General features: G+C 37.3%; 1 protein-coding gene across 2 annotated transcripts in view; it reads left to right on the top strand.

Moving 5' to 3' along the window:
• The first annotated feature begins 3,705 nt into the window (after positions 1-3,705).
• Positions 3,706-17,234, top strand: part of NIPBL (NIPBL cohesin loading factor) — a 266,297-nt gene continuing 252,768 nt past the window's right edge. Inside the window, exon 1 of one of the 2 annotated variants that reach the window (XM_043983142.1) lies at positions 3,706-4,017. The gene's annotated coding sequence lies outside the window, so the exon portion shown is untranslated. The remainder of the gene's footprint in view (positions 4,018-17,234) is intronic. The other variant, XM_043983133.1, reaches the window with a different exon arrangement.

Here is a 17,234-nt window from a genome sequence, read left to right as displayed (position 1 = left end):
TATCCCACAAACTGAAAAATATTAATAACCATTTTTCAATTTTATACCATACTATAATGTGATGAATAATGCCTATTGTCCAGCATGATATGCTGTTAAATGGACAACCCATGGTGCTTGCCTAGCAGTAGATGGCTAGATAAATTGAAAAATTATTTTAACAACTTCAAGATTCTCCCTGAAACAAAGGCCAGTTTTTTTTTAAAAAATACCAACATTCTTTCAGCATTTGTATGACTACAAATCAGAGAACAGTAGTTTCTAAAAAAACTAAAGCATGGGATAAAATAAAGAGCAATGGGGAGATTTGTGGTAGGTTTGAGTTGGTTGGGACACATCACAAATAAGAGTTAAAGATAAGCAATATTAAGGATATCATCATAGATCATTGAAAAGAAAAACATGGGCTGGTTATGTGGCAAGAGGGAGACATCACTGATAGACAACTTGTGGTCTAATCATATTCTCACTGTGCCAAGTGAAGAAGGCCCTCCAGAGTGTTAAGTGGATCCCCTGTTGTGAACTTAGAGGAAGATGTGGACAAAAGTCACCTAGGATGGGCAGGCTTGGATTGGGTTGCAATCTATAATAGTTGGAAGGCACACCTCTATCAATGAGATCAAAGATCCACTTGAGTGAAAACCTTTAGAAGTTGTGTATCATCGTAAATTACTGTATAACTCATAGCTATTAAATTATCTGAATAAGCTGAATATTAGTTTACTTGCTAAAATTCAAGAGATGATACAGGAGCATAATGATCCTCTGAGAAGATTCAAAATGATTGCATCTGAAATTAAGTGAAAATATATGATGATCTGTTTGTATGTGACATAAAACTTGTATAAAACTAGTAGGGTAAGACCTTAATGGGAAGAATATTTGTAAACCATTTTTATCTTATTTGTGAGGTTATAATCTTTTTGTTTTCATGTCATAAATCTTATGCAGAAAATGTAATTTATCGATATTAGTTATATAGGCACATATATACTATAAATTGAACAGGTTTTTATTTTCAGAAGTTTAGTTTTATAAAAGCACCTTGAAAATAGGTATTTTCATTTCATTTCACTTCTATTTCTAGTACCTTTAAAGTCACTGTTATTAATATAATGATGACTCTAAGTTTGTTAGAGGTGATCAATAATTTCAAATAGCCCAAAACACTTGAACTCAAAGTTAGATACGTTTTAAAAATTAATTCAGGCTTCATCTTTCACTGAGATTTTCTTCTTTCCAGAATGAAATAGCAAAAGTAAAACGTATTGGTATTTTAATTGCCCTAGAGAATAAGAGAATGGAAGGTTTTTCTTAACTGTGGACCAAGACTAGGCATACACAGTTCATTTAAGACTATTAGGAGATGTTTTAATATCCCCTCCCTCCCCCACTATGAGTGAAGAATTTAGACTTTTCCATCTAAGATATACATTTTCTTTGGTTTACTCTGGTGACCAACCCCATGTATGTGAAGGAAGGTGGTCAAAATTAGGCATGGGTCTATGATTAGGGAAGGGAAAAGCTGCCCCTTAGATAAGTCACAGAACTAACTGACTGAGCTAATCAACAGTCCTCCATAGGGCCCTTAAGTAGAAACTTTAAAAACGAGTCATCACCACAAACTTGTCTTAACCTGTTTTTAGTGAGTGTTTTCATAGTTTCTGTTATGATATCTTCATGCACGACTTAAGGTAGTTTTTCTTCCTAGATTTTACACTTTTCAGAACCTTTCCATAAAGTTCTCTCCTCTGAATAGTAAATGAATATTGAACAGGCATATAATCAAATAAAAACTAGTTCAATCTCCGGATTTTCAGGCTGCATTTCTAATTCACCTGTAACAAAATGTTACATATATTACTATTTAGATCAAAACTGGTATGCACATATGTAAATAATATGACCTGTTTATAATTTTACCAAATTTATTAAAATGGCATAAAACACATCAAGGTTACTCGATTCAAATTCAACTGTTTTAAATTACTCATTTAACTATTATACTGCTTCTGAAGTAAAAGGCCTTCTTCTCCCTTTGTATCAATAAACTAAAGAGCACAGTATCACTCAAGTATCACTCAGGGAAACCGGATGAGAAAAAGGGAGGAAGGATTGTCCAAGTTAAGGGAGTTACTTCATTTGTTACAGTTAAAGAACTGGAAAGTAGGTACAGCCTTAAAATGAAATCTAAAGAGTAATCCAATTAACTAACAACTACTTAATCCTCTGGTCTCGTATGGGTCTCCTGGTTAACTTCAGAAAGGGAGTTTAAAACCTGTTGCATCACAGACACATTGTCTTGCAGACAATAGCAACATAAAATTGAAGCAGCACCTCACTGCAGGCTCCGAGGCAGCCGCAGCTTCTCCTCTGGAAGGCATTTCCCCGCCCCCCGCCCATCTCCCCACCCCTCCATCCCCCCCCACCCCGACCCAGGACACAACAGCTCCATCTAGCCCTGAGAGGGGTGTATAATGTAACACACAAAATACCTTAATGCACATGGAGCTAACTTATGTCCAGTTACGTCCAGGTGGGAGAAAAGGAGATAGGCATCTGAATATTTTCTTACTTCCCTGGTATAGCTCTGCCCACAAGCCCATTTCCCCAGGAGTGAAAAATAGAAACCACCAAAATGTAAAAAGAGTGGCAGACAACGGGAGAGATTGGTGTATTTCCAGAGGCAAGAATGCCAAGAAGTATTTCGGTATCCAGCGCCGGAGCTTCCTTCACTTTGTGTCCTGTCCTGTTATTCCACCAAAACAAACGTGTGCACATATACATCTGTGCCCCCAGCTGCGTTAAGTCAGCCCGGTCGAAAGTGGAGAATGGCACATCCACCCGGTCGCGAGGACATCACCTGAAAATCCAATCGGGTCGCGGGTGTCCAAAAGGCGGCCACCCACGAGCGGCGTTCCCTAAACCCGGGGAGAAGCCGGGGCACACCACCCCTCCTCTTCAGCCTTCGGCGTCCCAGGCCTTTAATTCCCTCCGGGGAAGAGTGGGGGGCGGGGGTGTCGAAGGGAAGCCTCCCCAAAGACTCCCTCCGGTCTCCCCCGCGGGAAGCCCGACGACGCCCGAAGCCGAGGTCTTCTTCTCACTTTCCCCTAGGAAAAGAAAGACAAGGACAGCGAAAGTAGCCGGCCGGGTCCTAGGCCGTCGAAACTACAACAGCTACAATAAAGGGCAAAATCCACACCCCACCCAGAGCGGCGGCAGCAGAAGGAGGAGAAGGAAGAGGAGGGAGCGAGGTAGAGGCTGAAGAGAGGAGGAGGAGGAGCAGTCGTCGTTGCCGCCGCCGGAGGGGAGCCTGTTCCTGCTGCCGCCGAAGCCTCCGGCCCAGGCTAGAGCCGCGCTCGGGCGGAGGAGCCGCGCCGCGGCGGCGGCGGCGGCGGCGGCGGCACGAGCAGCGACCAGGGATACTGGCAGCGGGCAGGGGGACTGGAGTAGTAGTAGTAGCAGCGGCGGCGGCAGCGGGCTGGCGGGCGGGCGGCGGCAGTGGCGGAAGTGGAGTGGGGGAGAGGGGGAGGTTGTTGGTGTTTGGCGCCGGTGGAGGGAGTCATTCCTGCAGCTGCACTTCCGGTCGGCATTTTGTTCTGAGAGGGAGAGACCGAGCGAGAGACACACACACACACACAGGGCTCCTTTTCCCCCCCCCGCCCTCCCCCCCCTCCCTCCTTCGGTACCGACTCGCCCGACACCGCCAAGCCGCAGGCAGAGACGCCCCCACCGAGAGGAGGATTGGTTCCCGAGCCGGTTGCGATGCCCCCTCGGTAGCTGGGGCCCCCGGTCGGGTGTTTGTAAGTGTTTCTATGTGGGAGAAGGAGGAGGAGGAGGAAGAAGAAGCAGCGATTTGTCTTCTCGGCTGGTCTCCCCCTGGCTCTACATGTTCACTGCACTAAGGAGGAGACGGAAGAGGAGCCTCAGCCGCCCCCCCTCCCGGCCCGGATTATAGGCTCACCACAGCCGCCTCGGCCTCGGCCTCCCCACGGATTCAAACGCCGATTCGCCCAGGTAAATTCCTTCCTTCTCTTTCTTTCGGCGGCGGCGGCGGCGGCGGCGGCGGCGGGGCCAGGTCCCGGGCTCCTCTCCTCCCCCTCCCGCTCCCGTCCCCGGCAGCCCCGGGTCTCCTCGGCGGAGCGAGTGTGGAGTTGTCCTCCCCGGGAGCAGGCGCCTCGGCCGGCGGCGGTTTTAGAGCTTCTCTCCCCGCCGACTTTGGCGGAGGAGATCTGGTTCCTGCCGGGCGGCCGGGGAGGCGTAGGCCCGGCGGAGAGCGCAGGCCGCGGGCCAGCGGAATCTACTTGAGCTCGGGGATTAGGAGAGGCTCCGGGCAGAGCGGAGCGATCGCTTCTCAGTGACAGGCCTCAGCCGAGAGAGAAGCGGTAGTAAGCCGAGGAGGCGGAAACAATACAACTAACAGCGAGTGTGCCCTGATCCGCTCTATATTTACAACTTTCCCGGTGCGAGAAGTGGGAAAGGTCTCAGTGAAACAAACAACCCCCCCTTCTTCCCCCCCATGACCCTGTGAAGGGAGGAAGTAGTTTCAGTTAGAGTGAGACAAATGTTAAATGCCCAGAAACGAATCCAGTAGTAATTATTTTCCTTTTTTAAAACTTGTTTGGACATGCAAAAGTTAATAGAGACTTGTTTCCCCTTTTAAAGGCATTAAATCGTCACTTACGAAGGTGATACAGAAAACCGAAGTGACATAAACAGTTAATATACCCCTTAAAAGAGTCGAACACTCTTCTTTTTAGAGATGAGTGTTAAAAGTTCTTGACAGGTATAGCCTGTCACTACGAATTGTATGAATAATTTAAGGAGTTTTAAAAGAAGGTTTGATGTATGGAATACTTCATTACTTTGGAGGTACTTCTTTACCTGGAAGTGGAGGGGCGAAAAAGAACCGATAAATATTGTGGGAAATGTGATGTTGTTAAGAGGTGGAGATAAAAGAGAAGAATTTAAAAGGGTAGAAATTAAGTTATGTTTAACATCCCTGAAGTAAAGAATGGAGAAGGTGCTATCCTTTCATGTCAGGGTAGATCTTTTTGAGGTCTCAGGATTGTCATTGGCTGTTTGTGCCCATGATGTTTGACTGTGTAATGAGAGAGGTGTCATTTTAATAGGTCAAATGTATCCGTAAATGGCTCGAGAAGAGTATCAGTTCTTAACAAATTCTAGTTTTTGTATAAGTGAATTGTTAAGCAGGAGTGTGTGATTGAGCTGGAAATACAAGTTTTTTAACTTAAAGAAACTTTATTCATAGAAATGGCATAAAAAGCATTGCTTACCTGGATTGTGCTGTTTTGATACTTTTGTTTCATATCTGTTTTTTAAAAGTTTAAGTCGTTAAGAAGCAACATTGCTCAACATTTCCCTTAAGTTTGTTAGTTGGTGTTACGCTGGTTCAAAAAGATTTTTTTTTGGTAGCCTTATTAAATTACCATTGTCACTGTCGAATAAGTAACTTTTCTGGAGATTATTTTTGAGTTTAGGGTCTTGCTTGCATTGAGCTCTACTATATTGCCTATAAACGTTCAGATAAATGTTAAAAAGGGTCAAGTTAATATAGCTGTCACGTACTAGGCATGTTTTTAATGCTATAAATCCGTGTAGTAGTCAGTAGCGTGTCCGTGATTTGTATTGGTCAGGGAGCAGTTTGAATTTTAAAAAGCCTGAAGCTCCTGCTGAGCCCCAATCCCGGCCTCCCTCCCTCCCACTAATCTCCCATTCCTGTCTTTGTGCTGCCTGCTCCTGTTAGACACTGTTTGCAACAGGGCCTCAGGCCTGCTTGGGGTGGGGGTGGGGGTGGGGGTAGGGGAGGAGCAGGAGAAGGGGAGGGAGCAACATTTCATATTCTGAGAAAGCAGCTCTTTAAAACACACACACACACACACACACACACACACACACACACACACACACACAACCAACTATTGTATAAATTACAAAATGAACCATATATGCTCCTGTGATTGTCTTTATTACTTTAACTGAACAGCTGTTTCACTTTTGGATCTGAGACTTCTCTAGTTTACAGCAAAGGACGGGGGAAAAAATAGTTGTACTTGGTTAGTTTTCATCATCAGAAAGCGACATACCATCCCTACTATTTGTTTTACAGTGGTTTAGAGAAGTTTTCTCCTCGATTAAAAAAAGTTTAAATTGCAGTGTTAGATGTTCAATATACAATGTTTTCTTTCTGAAACTTTGTTTTTTCCATTTTAGGAATTCATTTGATTTTCTGTATTTGATTTCTAAGTTATAAGCAAAATCATGGATTGGTTGTTAGCTTGTTCCTGAAATATTGAGAAAAGCTTTTTTTTTTCTTTTAAGTGAATAATTAAACTAATCTTTTTCAGTTTTGGTTATGGGACCCCCCCCCCCCATACCTTTTGAGTATACTGTTCATTCCTCTTCTTCCAACCCCTATCTGTTAGGAAACTAACCTTCAACTACTCGTTTAACTGCTTAAGTATTTAGATATAAACAAAGACAAGGCTATGTTCTCCAGGGTGTTTTTTTGAGATCTTCTGAAAAAAAAAAAGATAACATGGGCAGTTCTTGTCTTCTACACCTCAGTTGTATACTGGGAAATTGGGAAACTCCAGAAAAGTTTTCTCTTACACTAAAAAACTCAAATTGATTTACTAGGATTAGCTTGAGGGCCTTTGTTGTTATTGTTGTTTTGTTTTTGCTATAGAATATTCCTAATAACCGATTTATAATAAATCTTAAAACCAGATTGTGGGATTAGGGTATACTTCAAATTAGAGTTAAAACTTAAGTAGTTAGTTAATCATTTTCAGTATCTGATTTACTTAGTATGGTATGACAGTTCTGGTTTTTGTGCATTGGCAAAATTTGTAACAGTAAAAAAGTTAAGAGAATTTTTGATGACATGGTAGATATGTTAAGGGACATCTTAAAAGTTGGAAATTAAATATGAACCCTCACTAAAGGATGTACAATTTTATTTGTTCTTTTTAGAACTGGAAAGTGAAAGTTTTAAAATCCCTATTATAGCTCAGTTCCTTTGCCATCTCTTGTTGGAAGCTTTTCCTGACACCCTTAGTTATTAGTGCAATAATCAGATGTAGCCAAACTATCATACTTAGAAGAGCAAGCATGCTGTATTTCTCCTCTCATCAAGACCCCCAGATTGCAAGCTCTTGAGGACAGGACTGACTTCCCTAACACATACTAGTCATTTTCCTTTGTTGTATAGGATAGAGTCCAGTAGAACTATTTGGGGTGTCTTTCTTAAGTAGTTTTTGAAAGAAAGTTGTGGTCATACTATTTTAGTGGAAATTTTCTTAACTTGGAGCAAAGAAAAGCAAAACAAAACCCATTCTAATTAATATCAATCCAACCAATTTCTATTTCTTAGGGCTTTTAGGTTTCCCTAAACAAACTCATATTTGACATTATTTCCTGATAAAGTTTAAACTCAAATGTCGAATTTTGATAAATTCTTTCATATATTTTTCCCTAGGACCATTTTATAAAAAATGAATACATTGGTATATGAAAGCTACAAATTTGAATCTGGTATTACTTTACCTTTTTTGCTGTTACCTAAAAGGAAAACCTATTATATATGTAATTATTAAAAATACTTACATGAAATTTCATTTACATGACTTGATTGGAAGATCTGTCATAGACAAGAATTCCTCTTGGAAACACCTTTGAATATAATTTCTGGAAACACAGTTTGAATGGGGTAAATATTTGAAACCACCGCTTAGGTGCAAAAGTTTTAAGTCCAGCATTACCTTTAAAGACAAAAATAAGATAAAGTAAATAAATATTAAATTGTCCTTAAATATAGAAGTAGGGTAAAAGTAAATATTAAATTGCTCCTAACATTGTTCACTGTACCTGGATTTACAATAAATTTAGGAGAATGATGTGAACATTAAAAATTATTAGAAAAGTGTCAAAGTATGAGCTAAGTATAAATATTTAATCATAACTAATGACTTTATTTTAGCACCCTGTATTTTCTTATGCATTCTTTAAGAATGAAAATGTGTACATTATTAGTTTATTTTATAGTTTTAGTATATTTATATTTAGTATATTTATAGTTAGTATATTTAGTATATTTATAGTTAGTATAGTATAGTTATAGTTTAGTATATTTTAGTATATTTTATAGTTTACAATATAGGTTGTAATTTGTAAAAATTCTTTGGGTTTTTAAAAAGGCTTTTCCCAGGGTAACCAGAAAGCTTTGTATAGGTATTCTCATTATATTTCAGTGATAGAAATGATCAGCATTATTTCCTCATTTGGATGAGAAATGGACATTCGGAGAGGCCTAGTGACTTGCCCAAATACATGCAATAAGTCAGTGGGAGAATAAGCAATTGTTAGCCCCCAGACTATGATGCTGTGAGAAGGTCTGAGCTCAGTCCTAACACTGGAACATCGGAAGGGGAGTCCCTTCCTATGGATTAACTATAGTTTTACTTTTCTTTGTAATTTTTCCAAACTGTTACCAAAAAAAGATGAAACATATCTTGGAAAGATGTTCATAATATAAAAGCTGTATTTTTGTCTCTGAAGTAATGATTTGAGAGGTTTTTCTTAAGTTGATTTAATTTAAACAAGCCAATCTTATGGAAGATAAAGGAAATAGCTGCTTTAAATGAATGATTCCTTTCTCCTGAATTTTTTGTGTTGATTGTATTTTTTAAATTGTCAGCATGAAACTTTAGTGTTTCTACTCTTTACAGTTGAATGAAAAAGGTTTTTGAATGATGTTTTCATTTTATGTCAGAGTTATATTTTAGTCATGTTTTTATGTAGTCATATTTTTCCCCCCAGAAGTTGAAAGGACAAAAGTCATAATTGCTTTTAGCTTGTAATTTGTATATGGCTGTGTTGGGGACTAACTTGGAGTAAATTTAAAGTAATTAGATTTTGCCATTTATGTATTCTTAGTTTGGCATTTTTAGATATTGCGTGTATTTTCCAAGTTTTTAAATTATTGAAGGAATTAGCCATTTTCTGATAAAGTTTTATAGATTAAAGTAAAAGAAAGTAGAACCTGTAACTATCATCTTAGTAAATTGTGTTTTGTTAAAAAGAAAAATTGTGTATGGGGCAATTAAATTGAACTGAAATCAGGTAGTATAAATAAGTATTAATATTCCTGACACTAACTTGGTTATAAACATTGTGTTTTAAACTTGGACTTGTAAAATGTGTGATTACTTTCACTAAAGGATACACTTGTTAGTAATTGTTGTTTTTGATTTGCTTCAGTCATATCCAACTCTTCATGATGCTATTTGGTGTTTTCTCTGTAAAGATCCTGGGGTGGTTTGCCACTTCCTTCTCCAGCTCTTTTTACAGAAGAAACTGAGGCAAAGAGGGTTAAGTGATTTGCCCAGGGTCACAGAGCTAGTAACTGTCTGAGGCCATATTATTAGAAATAGGTTGGAATTAATAGAATAGATTTGGACTTCCTTTTATGGAAGGGAGAAAACAAACTTAATTAAACTTTGTTTTATTTATATTTTTAATTGTGTGATGTCATGGAATCATCACAGAATATTAGAACTAGAAGGAACTTTAAGGATTTTCAAGGATTTTCTTGTCTATCTCCTCATTTTACTGATGAAAAAACCGTGGCCCAGAGACATGTAGTGAATTACCCAAGGTCACACAATTAAGATGTATGACTGTAAAATAATGGTTTAAAAAACAAACACCAAACTTAAACTTAAAACTAAATGCTGTCCTCTTGAATGGAGTAACCTTAAGAGGCAAAAGACTTTTCTCAGTTAATACTGTCATTAACATTCTTTCAATTATCTTCAGTGATGGCAAATCCCCAAGTTATTCAGAACCAGTTCTAGTGTGTTTATTTAAAAAACAAAATGTTTCGCTATTTTATAGCTATGCCTCATAAATAAGAGCATATATGCAAACATGCATTTAAGTTGTGGGCAATATTATCTTTGAATGAGTGATCTCAGAACCATATATACAAATATACATCTGGCGACTCCTTTTTGCCCCCGGTATATAGATACATAAAATAGGTATACATAACTTTTTACTGTTGTCAGATTTTTCTTAACCCTTACATTCAGCTACAAGACCCCATAAGGGTTCTCAACCCACAGTTTAGGAAGCTAGGTTCTCTCTATGTAATAGCTAGGGCAGCTAGGTGTTAGTGTATAGAGTGCAGGGGCCTAAAACCCGGAAGACTCCTGAGTTCAAATTTGGCCTCAGACACTTACTAGCTGTGTGATCCTGGGCAAGTCCCTCTTAACTTCAGTTTCCTTATCTGTAAAATAAGCTTGAGAGAGAGAGAAATGGCAGACCATTCCAGTATCTCCATCAAGAAAACCTCAAAAGGGGTCACAGAGTCAGACATGACAGAAAAATGACTAAACAACAATAAATATAACGATTCGATTAGGAAAATTTATAAAGCCTCCTTTTTGTTTGAAATAACTTAGTATTTCTAATAGGAGTTTGGACATCCTTGTTCTAGTTTCAGCTCTGCCATTTACTTGCTGTATAACTTTGAATAAATCATATCACTTATCTGGACCTGAGTTTTCCTTTCTGAAAAATGAGGGTGTTAGAATAGATGATTTCTAATGGCCCTTCCAGCCCTAACATGTTAGGAACTGGTGATATTTATTGTACATCCCCAGATATTTCCTACTTACAGAAGTGTTAAATAGTTAAATTAAGATTCATCCGTTTCCTTAACAAATTTTTAATAGAATATATTGAACTTTCAACTGACAGTTTGTGTAGGCTATTATTGGCTTTGATATTTTGCATATGTATAGTATTTAAAGGTTCTTTAAAGGTACTGTATCTCTAAAGTGTTCTTTTATATGCTTAATTTTTTTTTTTGGCCGAATCCATTTCTTTTGCAGACCAAAAAAATGTTTATGTTTTGCAAAACATAAAGTTTCCAAACTTTGATCTTTAAAGTAACTAAGTTAACATAAACAGGGATATTAATTTTAAGTTTTATCTTTTCACTTCTGAACAATTATGAAGCCAGTTAATCAACAAGCATTTATTAAGCACTTACAGTGTGCCAGACACTGAAATGTGGGGGGTAATTATGAAATATTGGTGAGTTGTTTTTTTGTCGAGAGTTGACTCTTGGTCATTTTGCTTTATGCTTTTGTGTAGTTTAAATGCATGTTCATATTGGTATTTGATAGTTTTGTGAAACTCTATGTTAACCTATAAAAGCGCATGTGCTAGGCTGTTTGGTGGGAATTTACAGGGGAAGGGTATGGTCAGCAGTGTCAAAGGAAAATATTAAAATAAAATTTTAAATAAAATATCTTGCTATTAATACATGTAATTAAATTTAAATTAGGTTTTTGACTTTATACTTATAGTTGATCTGTTACTTGTAAAACAAAAATATCACCTTTCCATTTAATCCTAAGAAGGAGATGGATCAGTACCTTTTCTCAACACTATTGGGCAACCCTTTCAGTGTGTTTAAATGTGCCATTAGTACTTTGTTAAATACACCTGTGGATTTGCAGTCAATATTCACCTAAGTAAGTTGATCGTTTTAATGTAGTTATATGTGATTCACAGTTTTCCTTCAGCTATAATCAGGTTATAACTACAATGCATGAGTTTAAATTAGACATAGTCTTTCTATACTCCCACACTTTTTTTTATACCTGACTCATGTGAAAGAAACCGATTGCCTCTGTCTATGCCTCAGCAAAGTAATACTTTTTCTTGCAACTTAAAACCTGGAGGTTGAAATTAACTAGTGTTGAACAATGCTAAAGTTAGCTTCATTCCATCAGTTTTTGTAAGAAGTATTAAGAAATTAATCTTTGCTGTACAAACATGAGATAATTAAAGTTTCTAAGATATTTATGAAATATGCATTTGACTTTGGAAATTTTTTTCATCTCTTTCCTACCATCCTTACCTCCCATCCTCTTTTTAAAAGGATGTGGCTTCTGGTTTTGAGGGGCTTTTGCATGAAGGGGAGCGGTTAGGAGGAAGAGGCTGATTTTTAAATTTCTGCCGTGTACATAATTCGAAATAGAAGATGAAGCTTTCAGAAGTTTGAAATGTTCTGAAATTTTCAGATACAAATCAGGTTAAAACTTCTGTAGAGTTATTAAAAGTATTGGTTTTGTGCACTAAAACAAACATTAAGTACCTATCCTGTTATAGTGGCACTGTGTTGGCTGTTAGGGGAGGCAGAAAGTTTAGACATGGCCACTCCTACTCTATTGGAACTCACAATCTATAAGGGGAATAGGACACATTACAGTGGTTTTTAGTAGAAAGGAGCAACGTGATGCTTCGTTTTATTGCAGGCAAATAACAAAAATCCTTGATCCTCACGTTCCTCATCTCTATAAGGCTTATAACTCCTGCCTTACCAGGTTATTTTGAGGATCAAGCATGATAATGTATGCAAAGTGCTTGGTAAACCTTAAGGTACTATAGTACATGTTACCTGTTATATTTCCCTAGTATTCTCTTCTTCCTGGGAACATTCTTATATAGATTATTTAAAGTCAAGAAGGACCAGAGTTTTTTAGGTTAGTAAAAGAGAAAATAGGAACTTTCTTATTCCTTAGAGCACAGCCCATAGAATTATGGGTCTAAAGGTGGAAGAAACCTCAGAGACTATCTTGTCTAACACCTACATGTTACAAATGAATAAACTGAGGCAGGAAGGTGAAGTGACTTAGCCAAAGTAACATAGTAAGTGACATAGGATACTGAATCCAAAAGGGAATATTTATTTAAAAAAAAATTTTTTTTTAATCTTTAAATTATTTTAAAGTCTACTGATGTTTCTAGTATTTCAAGGCCTAAAGACTTGATGAGACAAACAAGTGGTCTGATTGTTTGAATAATTATGGAAACTGAGTGCAAAAACTGAGAGAGCCATGGATAAATCCAAATGCTATGGGAAGATTGGTCTCTGAAGCTGTCTCACCATGTTTAAAAGAGTATATACATTGTATACCAGTGTCAGCAAACATAAACCTGTTGAAATAATTTTTTTAAAAGCAGTGTGGCAGATAATAATAGCTGGCATCTATATAATGCTTTAATATTTATGTTTACACAAGATCTGAAAGAGTGCTTTACTTACATTTTCTTATTTGATCTTCACATTCAGCCTTCTGAAATAGGTACTGCTATTTATTCTTACTTCACAGATGCCCTACAAGGGTAATTTTTAAAAATTATTGATATTTTTTATTTTTATAATACTTCTATTCCTGAATATATCCCTCCCTCCACCTCACCCTCTCACCCCCCAGCTGTCACTTGTAAAATAGAGTAGGGGGGGGCAACTTAGCAAAATTAACCAACACATCGATCTAGTATGACACCCCCATAATTCTCCATCTCTGCAAAGAAAGACCTGCATTTTCTTACCTCTTCTCTATAGCCAAGCTTGGTCATTATACTTAAGCCGTTAAGTTTCTTTGCTTTTTTTCTTTCTCTATTTACATTTGTCATTGTGTATATTATTTTCCTGGTTCTACTTGTATCACTTTACATTAGTTCATACAGATCTTCTCATGCTTCTCTTAATTCTTCATATTGATCATTTCTTAGGGTGAAATAAATAGTCCATTACATTTGTTTAGCCAACATAACTGGCTATTTCTAATTTCATTTCCAATTGTTGGGCATCTGTTTTGTTTCTGGTTCTGTGCTGCTATAAATACTGCTATGAAATTAGTAAAGTGACTTACCCAAAGTCAGATAACTAGTTAGCTGTGAACAGTGACTTATACCTAATTTCCAGTATTTATCTATCATACTATACTGCTTCCACCAAGTAGAATAGAATTTGAGAGAAATTCAGAGAAGGGAAAGGTAAAGACATGACTAGTACCTCCTTATTAATACCAATTAATAAAGAAGAGAAATGATACTTAATGAAATTAAGATGGCCCATCAGCCATGTATACATATGTGTATATACAGAAAAAGTTAATGTGGCAAAGTCTGAATGAATAAATAAAAGAGATCAGAATGAAGATTGCTATTAATGAAGTTGTCTTCATTTCATTTGTGATATTGTGGATTTGGAGTTCTACCCAACCTGCTGAGGATCATCTAACTTTTCTAGATTTTTCATTGGTACCAGAATAGTGCATTGGCTAAGTAATGAAAGCTGTACTTTATATTAAGTACTTGACTGGTCCACTTGTTTTTCTTTACTTTTTTTTTTTTTTGATGTTTTTTATATTGCATCATGCACACAATTTATTGTTCATAGTATACCCCATCCTATTCACCCAACATATTTATCTTCATTGTCCTATGGATGATCTGGGATGTTCATTATTATTCTTTGGAGAGTGTGGTATTATAGAGTTTGTAATCACATAGCACCACTGGAAAAATTTCAGCATCTAAAAGTTGAAATTTTGCTTCAGGAAGAAGTTTGGGACCATAAAAGAACTACACCCTTTCTCAAATGCAGTCCAGCCTGCTTTCTTCCTTTTATTCCCTATCCCATTTCACTGTCCACCTGCATTAGCTGTCCAAGATAATATATAGTCATATATTTATAAGAATTATATACATATATAAAAGCCCTCCTTAATGAAAATACAAGTCAGGAAGTGACAGGCAAATAATATTCTGTAGAAGACTACTTCTTTATAGTCACATAGCTGATTAAAAGGTAGAAAGACTACAAGATCCCACTGTTCTTGATTGTTGTTGACCATAAAAAAATTCGATTGGGTAGGACAAAATGCCTTAATGGTTTTTCTCCAACAAGGTTACTCATATTTTCGTTGTTGTTACATCAAGGAACCCCGTATGGACTTTATGCATATGTATATACAGGTATATGTGTATATATGTATATATACACATAAATACATACATTTATAAATACACATACATACATTTATAAATACACACACACATATATGTCCATACAGGGTTCCTTGATGTAACAACAAAAAATGTTTGATTTTCTGATTATTGATATAAAACAAGACATAAAACAGGGAGAAATAGTCTCATCAACTGTATTTGTCATTGCAGTGAAAGATGCCCATTGTGGAATTATACGGTACAGTGGAAAGAGCAATTGACTTTGGAGTCAGAGAATGTGGATTCAGATCCCACTTCAGAGGCTTACTACCTATGTAATCTTGGCCAAGTCACATAATCACTCTGGGCCTCATTTTACAGATGAGGAAATGGAAGGTTTGGCAGCAAGGTGGTGCAGGGGATAGAGTTGAAGACACCTTCACTTTTTTGGGGGGTGGTGAAGCAATTGGGTTTAACAGCTAGTAAGTGTCAAGTGTCTAAGACCATATTTGAACTCAGGTCCTCCTGACTCCGGGGCCAGTGCTCTATCCACTGCACCACCTAGCTGCCGCAGACATCTTCACTTTCATGTAGAAAATAGAAAACCAAAAGAAGAAGCACAGGTTGGATGTGGTACCATCTTTTAGCATTAGTAGCATTAGTCGAGTATTATAGTAGGTAATCAGTGCCTGCACCACATGCCTCTAAGTTCAGAATTTCTGCCATTGGTAATGTTGCATGTGGTCTTATATAAGTTTTTGATTCTTTCTTCCTTAAGATAGTGTGCAGTTGTTTTGAAATGTTTTGGGGTTTTTTTCTCCCCCAACTAGAGAGGTACTATGGAATTCTGAAAACAAAAACTTTTTAAAATTCTGTAAGCATGTTCATTCTACCTAGAGTTGTTAGCAAAAGAAATAATAGTGTGAATAGCTCAGATAGTCCAGCTGAAGTGGGGGAAAGACTAGTTAAGTGAGGTTTTTGTGCACTTCAGTTATTTCTATACTATCATGTTTCCTCCTGTTATGTGTCATCAGGTTTTAGGACAAACATGCCATTTCACTGCCCTCAGAGTTGTAATCAGTATACTTAAATACTAGGAAAATGTCAAGTAATACAACCAGGTTAGTGACAATATCAGGTTAGAACTTAGCACACTGATTATCATAAGATGTTGATGATGTTTTTATTTTCATCTAGCAGTAAGTTGGTGTCAGGGGGAGAGAAACCAACCCAATGTACTTTGTAAATGCTTTGATAAATCAACTAATTATTAATTCTCTCAATACTTTTTTTCTTCTGAGAAGGATGTACAGGTTTACCCTTTTAGGTAAGATTTATATGTCAGATGTGGAATTTACAGAACCGAGAGGCAGTGTGGTGTAGTAGGAAAACTGTTGGGTTTGAAGTTGAAGTAAAAGGACCTAGGTTCAAATGATGGCTTTGCAGTTTGCTACCAAAGTGACCCTGCAGCAGGTCACTTCACCTTTCTGGGCCTCATTTTTCTCATCTATGAAATGATGTGATTTGACTAGTTGATGTCTGAGATGAGGTCCTTTCCATCTCTAAGTCTGTCATCCTATGATAATCATGAGATGCCTCAAAATAAGCAAATGAGCTATTTGTCAAAACACTTAGCACAGTGCCTGGCTCATAGTACCCACTATAAATACTTATTCCCCTGTCAAAATTAAGAATTTTTAATCTGGAGGACATTAGGTTGGCTATGTCTAGGCCTAGAAGTCTCCTGTTGTTTTTTTAACCAGTGTATTGGGTCTAATAGCACAATAAATAAATATCCAGATAAGAAGGGAGAAAATATAGTCAGGGATTCAGAAAACAAGGGAAAATTTTCTGTTGCGGTTTTTAGGAAATAGAGGCAAGAAATGCTTTTATAGGAAAAATTAACTGCTAGCTATAGGTTTTAGGACTGAGCAGATATAAAATTCTGATTTCTGCTACATCTCATGTGTAAGGAAATAACCACTACTCTTTCAGTGGAAAAAGTCATCTAATTTTATATAAATCAATAGGGAAACTAGGATTTGTTTTATGCAAATTTTTTTCACAGACAATTTTATTGCAGATTATGTATCTGTTTAGTAAAGCAATGGGATACCTGTTACCAAACTTGACAATAAATAGTAGTGTCCAAGACAACTTGTCAGTTTTTCCATGACCATCTAGCATAACTAAGCACATTTACATGGAAATAGAGAGCTAAAACTCACAAGTAGATTCAGGTTGCAGATTAATAAGAAATTAAATTACAAAAGATGCACCATTTCTAAACCTCTAGAATTTATTCTAGAAGCAGACTTTATTTGATAAATTTTTTTTTCTTTGAGAGCTATATCTTCAAGGCTGCTTTTAGAAGGCATTTCCCAGGCATTAACTTA

The sequence above is a fragment of the Dromiciops gliroides genome, chromosome 1, assembly GCF_019393635.1.
Source record: "Dromiciops gliroides isolate mDroGli1 chromosome 1, mDroGli1.pri, whole genome shotgun sequence".
In the NCBI taxonomy this organism is placed as follows: domain Eukaryota; kingdom Metazoa; phylum Chordata; class Mammalia; order Microbiotheria; family Microbiotheriidae; genus Dromiciops; species Dromiciops gliroides.
Note: the sequence above shows the minus strand (reverse complement) of the source record. Positions and strands in the feature narration are given on the sequence as shown.